Source organism: Gambusia affinis, linkage group LG11 (genome assembly GCF_019740435.1).
Source record: "Gambusia affinis linkage group LG11, SWU_Gaff_1.0, whole genome shotgun sequence".
NCBI lineage: Eukaryota > Metazoa > Chordata > Actinopteri > Cyprinodontiformes > Poeciliidae > Gambusia > Gambusia affinis.
The window spans coordinates 4,480,555-4,497,633 of record NC_057878.1 but is presented as its reverse complement, the minus strand read 5'-3'; the positions used below and the strand labels follow the sequence as shown (position 1 = coordinate 4,497,633).

The 17,079-nt window shown below is 36.9% G+C and overlaps 1 long non-coding RNA gene across 1 annotated transcript; it reads right to left on the bottom strand.

Annotated features, from left to right (window-relative positions):
- Positions 1-11,515: 11,515 nt before the first annotated feature.
- Positions 11,516-16,854, bottom strand: LOC122839822. The gene is made up of 5 exons (XR_006372117.1): positions 16,704-16,854; positions 14,736-14,762; positions 14,570-14,634; positions 14,236-14,410; positions 11,516-13,695 (listed from the first exon to the last, which is right to left on the bottom strand). It is a non-coding gene; the product is annotated as an uncharacterized LOC122839822 (long non-coding RNA).
- Positions 16,855-17,079: the final 225 nt, after the last annotated feature.

Sequence of the window (17,079 nt, the reverse complement as noted above, 5' to 3'; positions counted from 1 at the left end):
ATCCGACCCTGTTGAGGCCAAAACAAACACTTTTAGGAAGTTATCTGTCATTTAATACATTTCAAAAATATATTCTGAACCAAAATGAAATGACCAGAGGAAGACCTGCCTCAGGAATAAATCACCCTTTGACCACTATCTTTTGCTCAGTCTCCATGGTAACAAGTGAACAAAATTGCTCCTTCTGAAAAACAGCCGGGTTTTGTGAATCTATAGCTTTGAAATACCTGTTCAGATTTGTTTGTTTTATTTTTAAGATAAAAATCTTGGGTAAAACAGTTTCAGATAAATAACCACTGGGAGGATGACGGGTAAACGTTTAATCAGAATTAATCAATCAAACTCAAACACATTATCTGTTTGAATTATTCTGAAATATGGATTTGTTCATGTAACATGTCCTGACTAGCTTTAATGTCTGAACTTATTCATACTTTATTAGTTGCGTTCACTCAGACTTGAATTGGCTATTCTTTTGGCAAGTGCTACAGTATAATGCTACTTATAATAAAAATATACCATTTTTATTATAAGAGAAGTTTATCCACATAACATCACAACCTATTGTTGTCCAGAGGGGAAGATAGCTGAGGTTTGGTCGTTTGCAGCAGGTCAGCTTTAAGATGGAGCAGCTCTGTATCATCGTGTTTGGAGCCATAAAAGATGTTTGTCTCTTAGAGCAGGAGAGCCTGAAGCACAACTGCAATTACAAATTCATGTCAGTAGGTGTCACTATATGATCAATTCTAAAACCACTTGAGTTTAAGTTCGTCACATATTTATACCTTAGTCAACGTTATCTGCTTTCCACACATTTACATAATCACTGCTGAGTTAAGATTATAAATCAGTTTATTTAACAAGTTTTATTCTAATATGAAACTTTTTACATAGTTAACTGTGTCTGATACTTTTCTTGCTCTTCCTATTGTTTCCAGTAGAAAAGATTTGCCTAGTCTTTTTTTTTGGGTTACACTTTTAAGACGAGGCTTAAAACTTTCCTCTTTTGTAAACTCATAGTAAAAACAGCCACAAACCCAATTTTCTTCGTTGGCATAATTTTCTCTTATTTTAACTGTTAAGGATTTTTTTCTCTCCATAGAAACTACTCCTGGTCTTTCGTTCTGTTTTGGTCGTGATACTTTCCTGAAAGAGGGCGTTGGCTGAGATGATGCTGCTGTCCTCTAATCCTTTTCCCTATTTGCTATTAACTTTTTGTTAACATTTTAAGTTCTTTTTGTTTTTTTGTTTGTGTTTCTGTCAAACAACTGATTGGTTGAAGCAAATCTCTTTTTGAGACGGGTTCTGGTTCTGCTTGATGTTTCCTCCTGTTAAAGGTGAGTGATTTCCTCTCCACTGTCGCCATATGCATGCCACCCAGCGAGGTCTGAGCTACAGTTGCCTAGTTTCTGAGCTTCCAGCTCACAGATCACTCCTCCCCGCACCCAGCTCCTTCAGACTAGCCAGCAGCAATTAGCAAACACCTGGTGGAAATGAGCATCTGCCGAGTTCATAAGAGCTACTTCTCAGTGCAATGCTGGTAAAAATGTTAATAGAGGAGCCATGTTGTGATGACATCCTGAAGGCAGAGCTTCAGAAAGAGCAGGAGCTTCTTAAAGAGACAGAGGCCCAATTTCAAATTACAAACGGTAAATTACAAAGTCAAATTTCTTTTGCGTCATATTTGGTATATAAAGCTTGTCTGTTTACAAGGACAAAAGTATTCATACCCCTTATACCAAACAGTGTAGGCCATGATTAGGGTTCATTTGTCACATGTAATCAATATAAGTTTGTCAAACTTACTTTATAATGAATTAATAAACTTAATATATTTACTTAAGTTGGATTAACTTAAGTTGAAAACTTGTAGCAAATTAACTCATATAAACTCATTTGATTTTGCATCATTTACTGTTGGATTTTATTCATTTGTACATGTTTTGCTTTTTGCACTGTAAAATTGCACCTTGGGACCAGTAAAGTGTATCTAATCCAGTCCACGCTGTGGAACAAAACATCTTCAAAAATCCGTTTGAAGATGTTTGTAATGACTAATATTTCATATGCATAAAAGCCAAGACTTGTAAAATACTAACGAGTTAAAGTCTTCTACTTAAAATGATCTAAAAAACTCTTATAAATCACTGGATGCAACAGAATAGATTATTTCTTTCTACAGTTTATAAATGGATGCAATATCACAATTGAATACAAAATCAGATGGGATTATTTCATACTGATATATAAATATAATTTCAATCTGGTAATTTCTGTGGCCCACATTGACTCGTCTCCCGTCTCGCTCTGTATCTCCGTTTGCTTGCAGACAGAGGAGGTCCAGCATCCTGAGGCCCGGCTGTCTGTCTGTCTACGATAAGCTTCAGAGCAGAGGGACGGTCTGCTGCTCCTGTCTGCTGCTGCTGCTGCTGCTGCTGCTGCTGCTGCTGATAAGACCCATCAGCCCTGCTGGACAAAGTAGGCAGGGGTTGGGTTGTTGGTCAATTTAGCCCATTCAGAAAAAGAAAACTCACATTTTATTTTTTGTCAGAAATGGGTTACATTGCTCTAAAGTTTCTAAACTTCTAAAAAGAAAAACTACCTGGAGGGAAAAAGTTTTTCCTGTGTTCCTACAGCATCAACCACATGGAGAGAACAACCTGAAATCACAAAATATAAAATGAAGATTGTTGCTAAAGTAATAAATATACTTTATTTTAAAATAAAAGTGATTTGTGCCACATGGGCATAAAACAATCGATAAAAACTGTTGCTGCTCAAACTTTAAGTCGACAAGAAAAGAGAATTATGAAATCAACCTGATTTGTCTTTTTCTAAAGAGTGAACAATCAAAGATTACTGGTGGCGTTCCTCAAGGCTCCAATCTTGTGCCTCTTTTAATTAAAATATCTACATCTCTCCTTTTGGCCAAATTTAAAGAGTATTATAATATTAATCTCCTGTAATTTTCAAAGTTAAAATCTTTACATGTCTCCCTTTTGCTAAGATTAAAGAGGATTATGATGTGTCCTATTGGGACTCCTCAGAGTGGAGTGTTTGGTCCCATTTTTTAAAGAAATTGATTATTTTAGTGAAATTTAATAGAACAGTATAGGTTGTGTCAATTCAATGGCTGAATGTTCTCCATAGGAAAATAATGTAATTGTTGGCTGCAGCAGTTATATGGGAAGAAGAAATTGTTTAAAAAATTCCTCCTGAAGAAATGTAATATGAATTGTGTAAACAGATCAACTAATACCAGCAGTAGTGGGGAGGATGCACTCACTGCTTATATAAAGCATTCATAGTTTAAAAACAAACAAAGGACATGTTGAGAACAGCAGGACAGGATCAGGAAGAGGAACGATTCTGTTTAATATTTAACCCGGCTGTTCAAAAGAACAAGCCTCTCGGATGCTCGTGTTTACACATTATGGTTTTGGAAATGAGAAAAGGAGAAGAGGAAATCAAAACGTTTCACATCCAAGAGTGTCTGGCATCCCTTTGGGGCTTTTGATGGATTAAAGACTCTGAGAGACGCTGGTGTGTTATCTGCTGTGGCTTTCCTGCAGCGCTGCAGGGCCTAAATCCTGAAAATCACACAAAGTCAGATCCCAGAGAAAAAAAAAAAAAAAAACATTTCTGGCAGATCACAGGTTTTATAAATTGTAATAAGGAGAGAAATTTACATTGGTACCAGGTCAAGTCAACAGTGTCATTTCCAATAGAGAACAAAATGTGTGATTTCTCCTTAAACCCCCGAGTCGGCAGGATGAACAGACCGCCTGTAATCGCTACATCACACACACTGAGCCGCAGCAGAGAGTTACCCTCTGGTTGGGGCTGGAGCTACTGAATGTAGACAAGAAGAAACTATGTTCATTAAAATGCAAAACACTGATGGTAGGAAAAGCATCACTGGGAGGAATCAAAATGTTAAACTCAGCATTTAACATTTTTTGCAATAAGATGCAAAACATCTTATGTAAGATTTAGCCTAAAGCGTCTTTATGGAGCACTTAAAATACTAATATTAATAACTATGATAAAAGAAAATATGCAATTTGATTAGTAGCATGTAAAACATTGGTCAACATGTCTGATGTTTATTTACTTGATGGTTTTCCTGATGACATTTGATAATGTTATTTATGAAGTGCTTCCATACAAAGGGCTGAACAAAGCAATGAAACTGTAATGTTTATTGATTTCTTCATAATTGATGAAGCGATCAATTATGATGTAAAGCACATTGAACTGCCTTGTCACTGACATGTGCTACACTAATAGACTAATGTTGAAAATGGAGAAAAATAAAAAACAAAATATATTGAACTCTATTGAAGAAACATTTAAAATGACCAAAACTAAACAGTTGATCACAAATATGAATATATGCTTATGTGAAATTTTACGAAATATTGTGCTAAAAGTAACAGTATATTTAGTAACGGCGTGCATCTTTCCCCCTTAGACTTTTATCTACGTTAATTTCAATGTTTAGTCCATTTCAAAATGATTCCACACCGAAGGCTGATGGCCCAAGGCACTTTACATGTCTCCAAATATATCCAAGAACAACATGGTTTCCTCCACATAGGAAACAACGATATGTTGAGTTTGGCCAAGTTCTGTTTCTTTTCCTTCACCGATCTGGAAATAAACTCGCTGGGAAACATCGGTTTCCTAGGCACAGTGGTCAACAATCTAACGAGTCTTCTGGGGGGAAAGTTCGCCCACCTGAGACATGAAGGACGGGGGTTGGGACTCCGTGGACCCAATAGATGACTGGCACTAATAGGCAAACCCCCGGATGGCAGGTGTCACTGTTAAACATGTCCTGCTGCTGTGTTTACAGCAGAGGAGGTGGAGCTGGATGTTATTTAGAAAGCTGGAAGAGACTGTATTCAGTCTTGTAACTCTGCCGAGCCAAGGATTTTCTCAAGGAGTTTTGGCCAACAGCATTGAAGTTAGCATGCACAACCACAAGGAGCCCCTCTTGCTCCAGGAAAATGTAATTTCTTTGATTCTGTGTTTTGATATAGGACTATTTTCTACCATCCGTGAAAACAAGAATAAACTTCACTAATACATGGAAGTTAGTGGATCTAAAGAGCAACAAGATTGTTGTGTTTTTGTTTTTGACCACCTCTATAGCCGCGTCTCTGAATCCAGTTCAATGCACCATTATCAACGATACCATTACCAATGTATTTCCTATTGTTCAGTTCTCCATTCCAGTGCCATGCGACTATAAACCAGATGTCACTGAGTGTCTCTCATGTGGAGGATCTCTGCCTGGCTGCCGGTTGGCGCTCGCTCCGGTTTCAGCGCCTTCGCTCCAGCGTTTCACACAGCGATCGGTGGAAGAAGGAAGCGCTGAAACAGCAGCAGATGTTTCATGGCTGATGAGACCATGGAGCCATATGTCCTGCAGCACATAATCAGGCTGTGCCTCGTTAAATTAGACTGAACTCTGTTACAGTTGTGTGAATTTATTGAGGGAAAACAGTGACGGGAAGACAGAGGGGATGAAAACTAATTTCAAATAAAGCATGACATTGAAACTATGAAAGTTTCTCTTACACAGTTTTTGATGCCGCTTCCAAGAAGATATTTATGAGCAAAGAAGTCCCTGTTCTTTAGATTCGAACCAGTTGAGTAGTGGACCGAAGAGTCCGACCCAACTCTTGAGCCGTTCCGGAATTATGTCATGATCAGTGTCAAAAGCTGCACTGAGGTCCAACAGAACCAGCAATGCGGTTCTTTCACAGTGTGTGTTTATGTGGATTTTATTGAACATTTTGACTTGAATAACTGTCTGACAGGAGCAGAGACAGGTTACCTCACCAAGTTTCAAACATCCCCTTCTACTCTCTGTTCAAGAATCCAAAACCATATCTGTAATCTTCTGACACACACTTCCATCCTAACCAGCAGTTAGAGGACGGCAGGACTGGGGGAGAAGAAGAACATCTGTCCCTCCAGATGTTCCCACCTCTACGTGGCAGGAGAACAAGCAGCTTTCTGGAGTGAATGGATCGGCACTCATTCATGTCTAGATAACAGATGGAAGATGATTCCCTGAAGCTCTGTTCACACCTTCAGATCCACCAGGGCCTGAACAGAACCTCATTTTCACATCAGTAAACACAGAACACAGTCTGAGGAGCGAAACTGTACGACAAACAGCCTGCAGGACAGCATGGGCTCATGAGCTCAGCTAACAGGACTAATGAAGCTCACCGTTTGTTCGCTGAGCTTCGTGCTTTAGGATGACAATGATGCACGTTGTCTCAAACCTCCGGTGGATTCGGACCAGACAAACAAAAAAGTAAAAGTAAAATTAGTTTAAAACCAACCAGCTTTTCACAGGCAATCCCATGCTTTGTGCTCTTCAGAAGGAAACGGTAAATTGAAAACCGCGGCATCAAGAGGTCTAATAATGCCAGTAATTTCCTGATCTTCCTGTCGTTCTTCAGTCTCAGTCTGGTCCTTCGTTTCGCCTCCTCAGTTTGATCTAGCATCTTGTTTGTAGATTTGCTTTCCATTTATTGTGAGAGGCTATCAAGCGCAAAATAACATGTCTTTGTTCTTGGTGCTGGAGTGGAGGCTGTGATGGGATGGAATGACTCGGGTCCAAAGTGTGGCCCTGTGGATGGCTTTATTTGGCCCCTCAGTCCAAGAGTGGAGCCAATCTGTGAATAATTTGAGATTTATTTTTTTTTTTACAGCCAAATAAATTTTTTAAAAACATTTATTTAGATGCAAGACAAAGTATTTTTCTTTTAACAATGTTTGCTTTTATTGATTATACATTGATAAAACCGCTGTTGCCAAAGGTAAAAAAAAAAAAAGATGACAAAAAGAAAACTTGAGGACAAAAACATTTTTGGAAACTAATTAGTACAGCAACTGTGAAAAACACTGTTTATATTTTAGATCAACAATAATTTACATAATACTTTTCAAGAAAATTTAGACTATTTTTATAATATCTGTCTAATCACTTAAATTTTTTTTATGTGTCCCTTGAGTTCTCTTACAGTTTTGGCCGTAATTGCAAAAAGTTTGGATACCTTTGATATAAATCAAAGCAAATTCAAGTGGTAGCTTGAAAAAAATAAATGAAATTCAATTAGTTAAATCTCTACAAAAAATCCCACAGGAAGTTGTGCCGCTGATATTGAACATTTTGAAGAACTGCTTAAAAACCCTCCATAAATCCATAAAAGGGGGAATATATTTCTTTTTTTTGCGGAGCTGTGGACGGAATAATTGAATCATAATAATTGTGTCCACTTCTTTTCCCAGTGGAGACGTTCACCAGGGGAGCAGAGTGAGAAATTAAAGGTAATCTCCGTAAGTGTCTCGGCTCTTGGTTTCCAGAAATAGCCCGACTATTATCGGTTTCCATCACTCAGTCGGTTCCAAACAGCGGGACACGATGGATGTGACCGCTTCCTGGCTGCGCGCGACATCTCTTTTACAGCACGCGCTCAATTTGGACCATTTTAAATTTTCATGCCACTTCAGGAGAGGAAACGGGTAAAATTAGCCCCCACGCTGCCAGCAGCAGCTCCTCATTCAGAAGTTATTACACCCTGAAGCGGCTCATTTCGCCACGTCGGCGGACGAAAAGCAGTTTCCCGCGGAGGGAGATGGGAATGACGGAGGGTTTGTCACTGACCTGCCTGGAACGAGGAACGTCATAAAAATCTAATTTGTGACTCACTGCGTGTGTGTTTTGTCAGGCGAAGCCCCCTGTAGTTAGAGAAAGCTCTGATGGAGGGTGTGTGCAGCTCCAGACGTCCACAGCGGGTAAATGTGTGTTGAAGTCCGCTGGGAGAGCACTTCCTGTCGGCGTGACGGCTCAGGGTTCACCCGCTGGGATGGAACAGCGGCCCTGGGGGCCTCGATTCAGGCCGCTGCCTGCTCCCACTGCTCCATTAAAAACTCTGCACTTTTCACAAAGATGTCATCAACTGTGGGTCAGCTGGTGACGCTTACCCACCGTGAAATAAACATTTTAATTTAGAGCAATTTTCAAATGTTTCAGACTGAAACATAAAAAGGATTTCAAATAAACCGACACAAAGTCTGATATAATTGCTACCTGGAAGGAAATAATAAAAATCAGAATCTTATTTCTTTGAATTTAAATCTGTACTTTGACTTGGTCTGTCAAAAAGAACGTCTTTACTGCATATGTCTGTCACTGTCTTGCTTCATAATGGAAATGTTGACCTCATGACCTCTCAAAAATGCATTTTTTTTTTTACCAAGTGATAAATGAGCAGGGCTGCACAGTGGCGCAGTTGGTAGAGCTGTTGCCTTGCAGCAAGAAGGTCATGGGTTCGATTCCCGGTCCGGGGTCTTTCTGCATGTTCCATATATCAAGTAAATGAATCAAATTTATTTTATTTTCCTGTAAGTGTGAAGTCATTCACACTGCAACATGGTAAATAATGACCAGGTCTGAGGACAGGAAGTTGTTCTGAAAAAAAAGGATAACTCAAGGAGAAACCATGACTTTTACAAGAAGTTTAAAATGTGATTATGATCTGAGGTCACATTTATAAGTGGGATAACATTGTCATGATTGCTTATTCTTATCTATGAATAGTGACGGAAAAAAAATTATTTAAACAGTATATTTCATATACTGTTAAAAAGGGACTGACAGGCGAGTTGAGATTCAGTGTTGATTAAACCGATTAAAACTTTTATATTTCTGATTGCAAGAAGAAGCTTTTTTTCAATGCCTTCACTTTTTTAGGACTTACATTAAAAGCGACATGAAAGATTACTTGTTCTTAGCAACGTGTGATGTCACTAAAATAATCCATTTATTTGCAAAATTTGCAAAGTCATAAGTTCCTCTCCGATGTAATGATTTTGTTCAAAATGCAGAAATGACAGAATTGAGGTATCAGTAGCAGGTTCCTTATTTGTGGTAAAATGAAAAAGAAAGGACAAGAAACGAGCCTGGGTTTGCAGTTTTTGTGATTTAATTTTTCTATTTATTTGTGCATTAAGCACTTTTTAGAAAATGGAAACATATTTTTGGGGAAGAAGGTTTCTGTTGGAAGTGCTCATGTTCTTCTTTTGCTCTCAGAAACTTCAATGGATTTTAGTTGGGTTTTTTTATGTAACCCCCACCCCAAAAACAAAACAAAACAAAACAAAAAACTTAGTTGAGAAGTTTAAGAAGAAAGATTAAAACGAATTACAAATCACTACATTGTGGTGTTATTCTATGGCGGAGAGTTAAGGCCATAGCAAGAGGAAATAATTCGGTGTTGATTAAACCGATTAAAACTTTTATATTTCTGATTGCAAGAAGAAGTTTTTTTCAATGCCTTCACTTAAGTGACCTGAATAATTAGTTGTTCTTAGCAACGTGTGATGTCACTAAAAAAATCCATTTATTTGCAAAATTTGCAAAGTCATAAATTCCTCTCCGATTTAAACAGGCTATGATCTTGTTCAAAATGCAGAAATTACAGAATTGAGGTAGCAGTAGCAGGTTCCTTATTTGTGGTAAAATGAAAAAAAAAGGACAAGAAAAGAGCCTGACGAAGGTAAATAAAGAAAATGATGAAAAACAGCAGCAAGCTACTCATTCCGACACACCTACTTTAACTCATTTTCAAATCAAATCAAATCAAACTTTATTTGTATAGCACATTTCAGCAGCAAGGCATTTCAAAGTGCTTTACATCAAATCAAACACAAAGATACAATGCAACATAGAATCAACAATAAAAACACAACATCAAGTCAGGTTCCGTCAATAAATTTGCAATCGATTACGTTTCAAATCCAACTCTAAACAAGTGGGTTTTTAGTTGAGATTTAAAGGAAGTCAGTGTTTCAGCTGCTTTACAGTTTTCTGGAAGTTTGTTCCAGATTTTTGGTGCATAGATGCTAAATGCTGCTTCTCCTCGTTTGGTTCTGGTTCTGGGGATGCAGAGCAGAACCAGAACCAGAACCTGAGAGGTTCTGGAAGGTTGATACAACAGCAGCAGATCTTTAATGTATTGTGGTGCTAAACCATTCAGTGATTTATAAACTAACAACAGTATTTTAAACTCTATTCTTTGAGCTACAGGGAGCCAGTGGAGAGACTTTAAAACTGGTGTTATGTGCTCTTTTTGTGAAGTTTTCAGTTTTTGTGATTTAATTTTTCTCTTTATTTTTGCTTTAAGGACGTTTTAGAAAATGAAAACAGATTTTTGGGGAAGAAGGTTTCTATTGGAAGTGTTCATGTTCATCTTTTGCTCTCAGAAACTTCAGTGGATTTTTATTTTTATTTTATGCGAACACCCTCTCCCCAAATTCTTGAGAAGTTTAAGAAAAAAGAGTAAAAGGAAATACAAATCTCTAAATTGTGGTGTCATTCTGTGATGGAGAGTTAGAGCCATGGCAAGAGGAAATAAAAACATAAAATTATGGGAATAAAGTCAAAATATTATGAGTACAGTTGAAATAATATGAGAATAAAATCATAACATTTCTAGAATAAATTTATATCATAAGTCTGAAGTTGCAATATTACTGCATTATTTATGTATTATTTTTATTTTAGGCCATATGAAAATCATGAATGTCGGTTTAGTAAGAATCTACTGATAAAACTAGAAATAAACTGTTAGAACACGAATAAAGAAAATGTCTCTGAATTCCAGGTGCACTTCTTAAAAGTTGAATAAAATTGAACATTTTTGCACATGAATGTGACTTGGCAGTATTCACATAAAAACGTCTCTTATTTAAGTGATATAATAGTTTAACTCATGCACTCCAGTGACTGAAATGTTGTTTTGTTCTTCAGATTAGGTGGAGAATGTGATAATCTATTTCCTGGTGTCTCCACTGGTGCTACATTGGATTCAGGTCCGGACTTTGACTGGGTGACTTTTGCACATAAATAAGTTTCGCTCTAATTGATTCCATTGTTTCTCAGGCTGTTTGGTTTAGTGTATTTGTACCTTTGAAGAATAAAGTTATTCAGCCTCTGACAGGTTTTCTTTCAGAATTATGTTTTGAACTTTAACACACAATAACAAGCACTGAGCCAACATTTCATGAGGCTGCTCAAGTTTGAATCATTCAGGCAGACTAGAGTAGTTATAAATCAGATCTGATAAAGCAGATAATTTAGTCATGTGACTGAAACCCACATGGCAGCAACAAGAACAGCAGCATTAAATCAAGATCCACCTGTAAAGACAGACAGAGATGTTTTAATACGACCTGACTGGTAAAACACATTCAGTAAAATTCTGACTACTAATTGTATCCTCACTATTATTAATTACTTATAATACGTTGTCATTCTTCAAGTTTATTACCCTGAATCTTCACAGCAGCATTTAGGACGTCTGCAGCTTCACTTGTGTCCACCTCAAGCTGCTGAACTGTCTCTTACTCTGACCTTTGTCAACTTTAATAAAAATAATTTTCTTTTATACTTGGAAAGGCATGGATCAGAGGAAAACAACATGAAAAGTTTATTCATTTATTTTATTTTTTTATGCCTTCCATTACGAACGAATCTTCAGGAATATCATAGTACATATGTGCAATTTACAAATTAGAAAGTCAGCTTTTATTTATAACTTCTATACAAAGAAATGACGCACAAAATCAATCAGTAAAATCATCCAGTTAAAAATGTCCAAAATATGTCCCAAATAATGCAAAATATCAAAAGATAAAAAAGTACAACCCTGACTGATGAACAGCTACAGGAGCTATTTTACATTCATGACAAACATTCTTCCATATTGTGCATAATTCATCTGTGGAGTTTTAGTGTAAGTGCCTTACAAGCTAGAAATATTTTAGTGTCTTGTATCAAACAGCCAAAGAACAGAGGAAATAAAGATTTCTGAATGGTTCTAATATCTGATTATATTATATTTGAAGAGCACCAGTTTTAAGATCAGCAGCATTTTGAACTATTTATAAATGATGCTGAGATGATTCATCTGCACTAATACAAAGAAAAGAATTACAACAGTCAATGTGATAAAAACATGAATAACAAATGACATGTAAAGAGAGATAAGGCTTAGCTTTAGCCAAAGGTCAAAGTTGAAAAGAGGTGGAGGAAATGACATCATTATCTTGAGTATTATGCTTCATACAGAAAGGACAGAGGCAACATGTACAAAATAAACAACTATGGTTCTGACATGAACCTCAGAAATGAATAAAAGCAGACAAACAGGAATGATTCTCTAACGTGACAGAGAAGCTTAAAGATATTTTAATTATTAGTTATTTTACAAGGTCTTCAGTCCTGAAAACTGAATTTCATGTCATTTAAACACAAAGTGACAAGAGAGAACTTTTATTCTTAAATACATAAATTCATATTTGATCAATTAAAATGTTACTGAAAAGTTAATCTAAACGAAACACATTATGTAGATTAATTACTCAGAATGATGTTTCCCATCCCTTATCTCTGTTATTTATGATCACACTTAGCATTAGAATAGTTACGTCCGACCAAAAAGAAAAAACAAATATGTTTGTTGCAGAAAAGTGTGGTAAATGAAAAAAACAACTTGAATTGCTTCGCTGTGTTTTTAGGAGGTAATTTTCTGACAAGTCTCACCAGAACACACGATTTATTAAATATGACTATACATTATTATACATAGATTTCTTCTGATTTGCTTTTTTTTTGTCTAATTAGAGCCTGGAAAATACTGTTTAGTACCATCAAAGACATCATAAGTAATCTGAGGTTGTTGGGTCCATGTTGGTTCCCAACCTGCAAAGAATCAACCAGAGGCATAAATGGCTTTTCTGCAGAAGAGGGGAGCAGAGCCAGACCAGGAGAACCGACGTCTGTGGTCAACTCCGCCGGCTCTCAGGCCCCAACTGCCTTTTATTATGATTACAAGGAAAGAGGTTGGGATTTTACACACAGTCACACGAACGACTGATCAAAGGCCTCTACCACAGGATGTTCTGGAACCTTCTGTGGACTTGCTCTTACCAGGACGCAAGGCTGACCGTTATAAATCAGCTTCATCAGAAAGCTGATGATGCAGGAATGTGCAAACGTTTCTAACCCCCAAGCAAACATCCAAAAAACAGTTACCACAAAAGAAAGGAGCCAAATAAACAACACACAGAGTAATAACATGAAGACATAACCTTTCAAATAAACTCATAACTAAATGAAATTGGATAATAATTTTTTCAACAGTGGTATTGAACTTCATTATCCTTGTTTTATATGTATATTTTTTAAACAATATGTTTTGTTTCCAAGAAGAATTTATTTCTTTGAATTTCAGTAAGTTGATATGTAGATGTTTCATAGTAAATCAGTCATGAACTTTATGTTCTCTCTGCTTTTGCATTTGATATATTTCAATCTCTCTTTTTATTTCTTTCTTTTGATTTAATCCCCTCTTTCTTTTTGTCAGTTTTTTTTTAATTTTTTGCTGGTCTTGCCTATTTTCTTTTTATTTTGCATTATAAATTTAACAATTTGATCCACAGCCTTGTCATTTTGTGAACATTTCAACGACCCCGGCACAGATTCATGAAAGAGAACGTGAACATCCAAGTCAACAATAGCAATGTTTTCAGACCAATTTGTCCCAGCAGTTGAGTAATCAGGATCTCTGGTGTGATGCATCAAAACCAAAATGATACGCTGATTACCTGTTGAACCAAAAAAAGAAAAAAAGAGAAGCTCAAAGTTTGACCTCCATATCATTACAACAGACATTTTTTAATTCAAAATGTGTCCTTAATTTTCCAATCTCAAAAATCTGAAAATTCAGTCCCAAGAACATTTTTCTCACATACAAGTTATGAAAACATCCAGAACTTTATTCAGGTTTTTAATGAGTTGGTCTAAAATGTTGGACCTGCTCATTAAACCTGCACTTGATCAAACCGATTCTACAAGGTTTTGATTGATCAACTTGAAATTTGGTGAGTTTTCCCAGAAGGCCTGGGGGATCTAGACTTATTGATGTTTATCATCTCCTGACTTTTTTTAATATGTTGAAGTAGATTATGAAATTTACTAAAAATCTGCAGCGTCTCAAGACCTACAGAAAAGCCCCAGAAAAGAAAAAACATGCTGGACTGCAAGTTAGTACAGATATACGACAACAAAATCTGGTAAGATATTCTTGATTATTTTTTTAATTTAAAAAAAAGTTAAATACATGAACATAATGTATATTTTCATACCTCCCACTTTGTCCATGGCTGCTTCCACGTCTGAGCCAACACGAGACGTGATGGGACAAAAAACTATGAGGTGGTGTATCTTCTTCCTGCTGATTTTTCCCTTGAGCTTCCTGTTAATTTTTTCCATCAAAGCTTGGTCGGCCCCAAAGGTTTCACCTGTTTTGATATTCTTAACCTACATACACAGTCAAACAAGTAAGGGAAAATAACCATAGAAAACAATGCCAACAATGGGATTTTCATTAAAATATTTGCTGGCCTGCCTACAAATCTGGTCCAAGACATGATTGAATGAAAAAGAGCAATGTCATGTCTGCTTGTTCACATCTGTTACCTTAGGCGGCTTCTTCTTATTGTTTTTTGATGTTTCACCATCTGGGTGGACTTGCATGGCGCTACCTGAGCCATTTATGAAAAATAAAAGAGCATAAAAAATGAATAGTTATGTAAGATCATACAGTGTAAATTTGGTATTAAAAAGAGTTGAGATGATCACTCACTTAGCCTATTCCCCATCTTGTGGTTTCCTAGCACAAATAAATACACATTAACATGAGTGAATCCATCCATCTTTCCATTTTAGTGCTTTTAGAAGTGCAGTGGCTTGCAAAAGTATTTACGTCCAATGAATTTGTCTACATTTTGTTACATCACAACCACAAACATAGGTATATTTATGTTTGTTTATAAACATATGTAATTGTACTTTAATGTGGAAGACAAAGTGCTGTACAATTGTGAAGTAGAAAGAAAATTATACATGATTCAAAACATTTTTTTTTTACAAATAAAAACTGAGAAGTGCGGTGTGCAAGAGCATTTAGCCTCTCTGAGTCAATACTTTGTGGAACCTTATTTTGAATGCAGTTACAGCTGCTAGTCTTTTAGGGTTTGTCTATTTCAGTCCCCATAGGTGACAAAATGTTTTTCGCCTGTTCTGCTTTGCAAAGCAGCTCAAACTCAGTCAGATTAGATGCAGAACGTTTGTGAGCAGCAGTTGTCACATCTCTCGATTGGACTGGACTTTGACTGCGGCATTGTAACACATGAATGTGTTTAGTTTTAAACCATTTCATTGCATCCCTGCCTTTATGCTTAGGGTGATTGTCCTGCTGGAAGGTGAAACTTTATTCTTGTCACTCTCTCACGAAGACCACATTTGTGAAGTGACTAACAGTTGCCCTGTGGACAGATCCCCCCACTTGAGCTGCAGATCTGTGCATCTGCTCCAGAGTTCCCATCTGCATCTTTGATGCTTATTTGGCCTGGAGGTTTAGGTGGACGGCCTTGTCTTGTAGGTTCACAGTTGTGTCATACTCTTTCCATTTTCAGATGATGGATTGAACAATGAGATGTTAAAAACTTGGGAAATGATTTTTATGTCATAAACTTGCTTTAAACTTCTCCAAAACTTTCTCCTCGGCCTGTCTGCTGTTTCTTGGACTTCATGCTGTTTGCTCCCCAATGTCCTCTGAGCTTTTGAGGCGTCACAGAGCAGCTGGATTTGTACTGAGATTAGATTACACACAGTTGTACTTTATTTAGTTATTAGCAGTCAACAGGCACCTCCTGAAGGCAATTGGTTGCACTCAGAAAAAGGAGGCTGAATACTTCTGCACACTACACTTCTCAGTTTTTTATTTGTAAAAAATTTTTTTGAATCATGTGTAAAGTGTAATATATATAAATATTTTTTTTAAAGTTTCATTTACAGAAAAAAAACTGTCTGTGATATTCTGGGGTTGGAAAAATCAAGCAGGGGGGATGTGGAGACGAAGTCTTTTTAATAGTGGAACACAGGAACAAATCAGCCACTTCAGTTCATCTATCTTGCTAACCCAACGCTAATAAGTTGGCCTACTAAGAACTATACCTAGAACAGGTATATCTGTATTTCTACCACTAGGGGGCAACAAACCACTCTATTACACTGTCTGTGCTGAATTATTGTGACGTCAGCTGCTTAACTTCACACTGTTCCAAAACGAAGTGTGAACCACAAAATCTAAATATTACTTTAATGAAAGTAATATTTAAATATTTGTTCATGAGGATAAATATTGATTCATTTATTTATTAAATACATATCAAGTTTTAACATTTCCACGTGTAAATATATATATTTCGGAACATTTTGATTCATTGGATTGCGGCAACTTTGGCTTTCCATACCTGCCGCGGTCCAAATTGTCGGGACAATATTAGAGACGACTTAATTAATATGTGACATTTTTAGATTGGACCTCCAAATGCTATGCGCCGAACCTTTCTTGGCTTTATTTAGAGGCTCTATAACTTCATTCTGTTCACCTCCAGCCCAGATCCCGTGAGCCGCGGAGAATGCTCAAGTTTTAAGACGAAATCAAAGCTTCCCCGATCAGCTACATTTCTCACATACATATCTTTCATTTTTAATGACAAAAAAATCAGCACAGCCCAGAATGACAGTGAAAAATCTTTTCTCCTACCTTTTCTGTTTGTGTTGCAGGAGCTGAAAATGGGAGCGAAAGACGCTGCAAGATGATCAAGCAGCTGGAAGAAAACGCTTTCACTTTCACTTTAGGACAAACCACGTGGTTTACGGCAAACTTGCTTATCCGACGTGAAGGGATTCCTCCACAGCAACAGATTGTTTACAGCCCACTTTTCTGTTCACCAGCAAAAAATTCACTAATACGTTTTACTGTCAATGACAAAAATAATGAAAGTCTCAGCGAGCCAACTCCACTTTACATGTTACAATGAAAAAAAGAGAAACAAACAAAACCCCTTGGTTGAATTATTGGGTACTGGCTAATAAATTCTATAAGTTATCTTTCTCTGCTCTTGATTGAGATAAGTTAT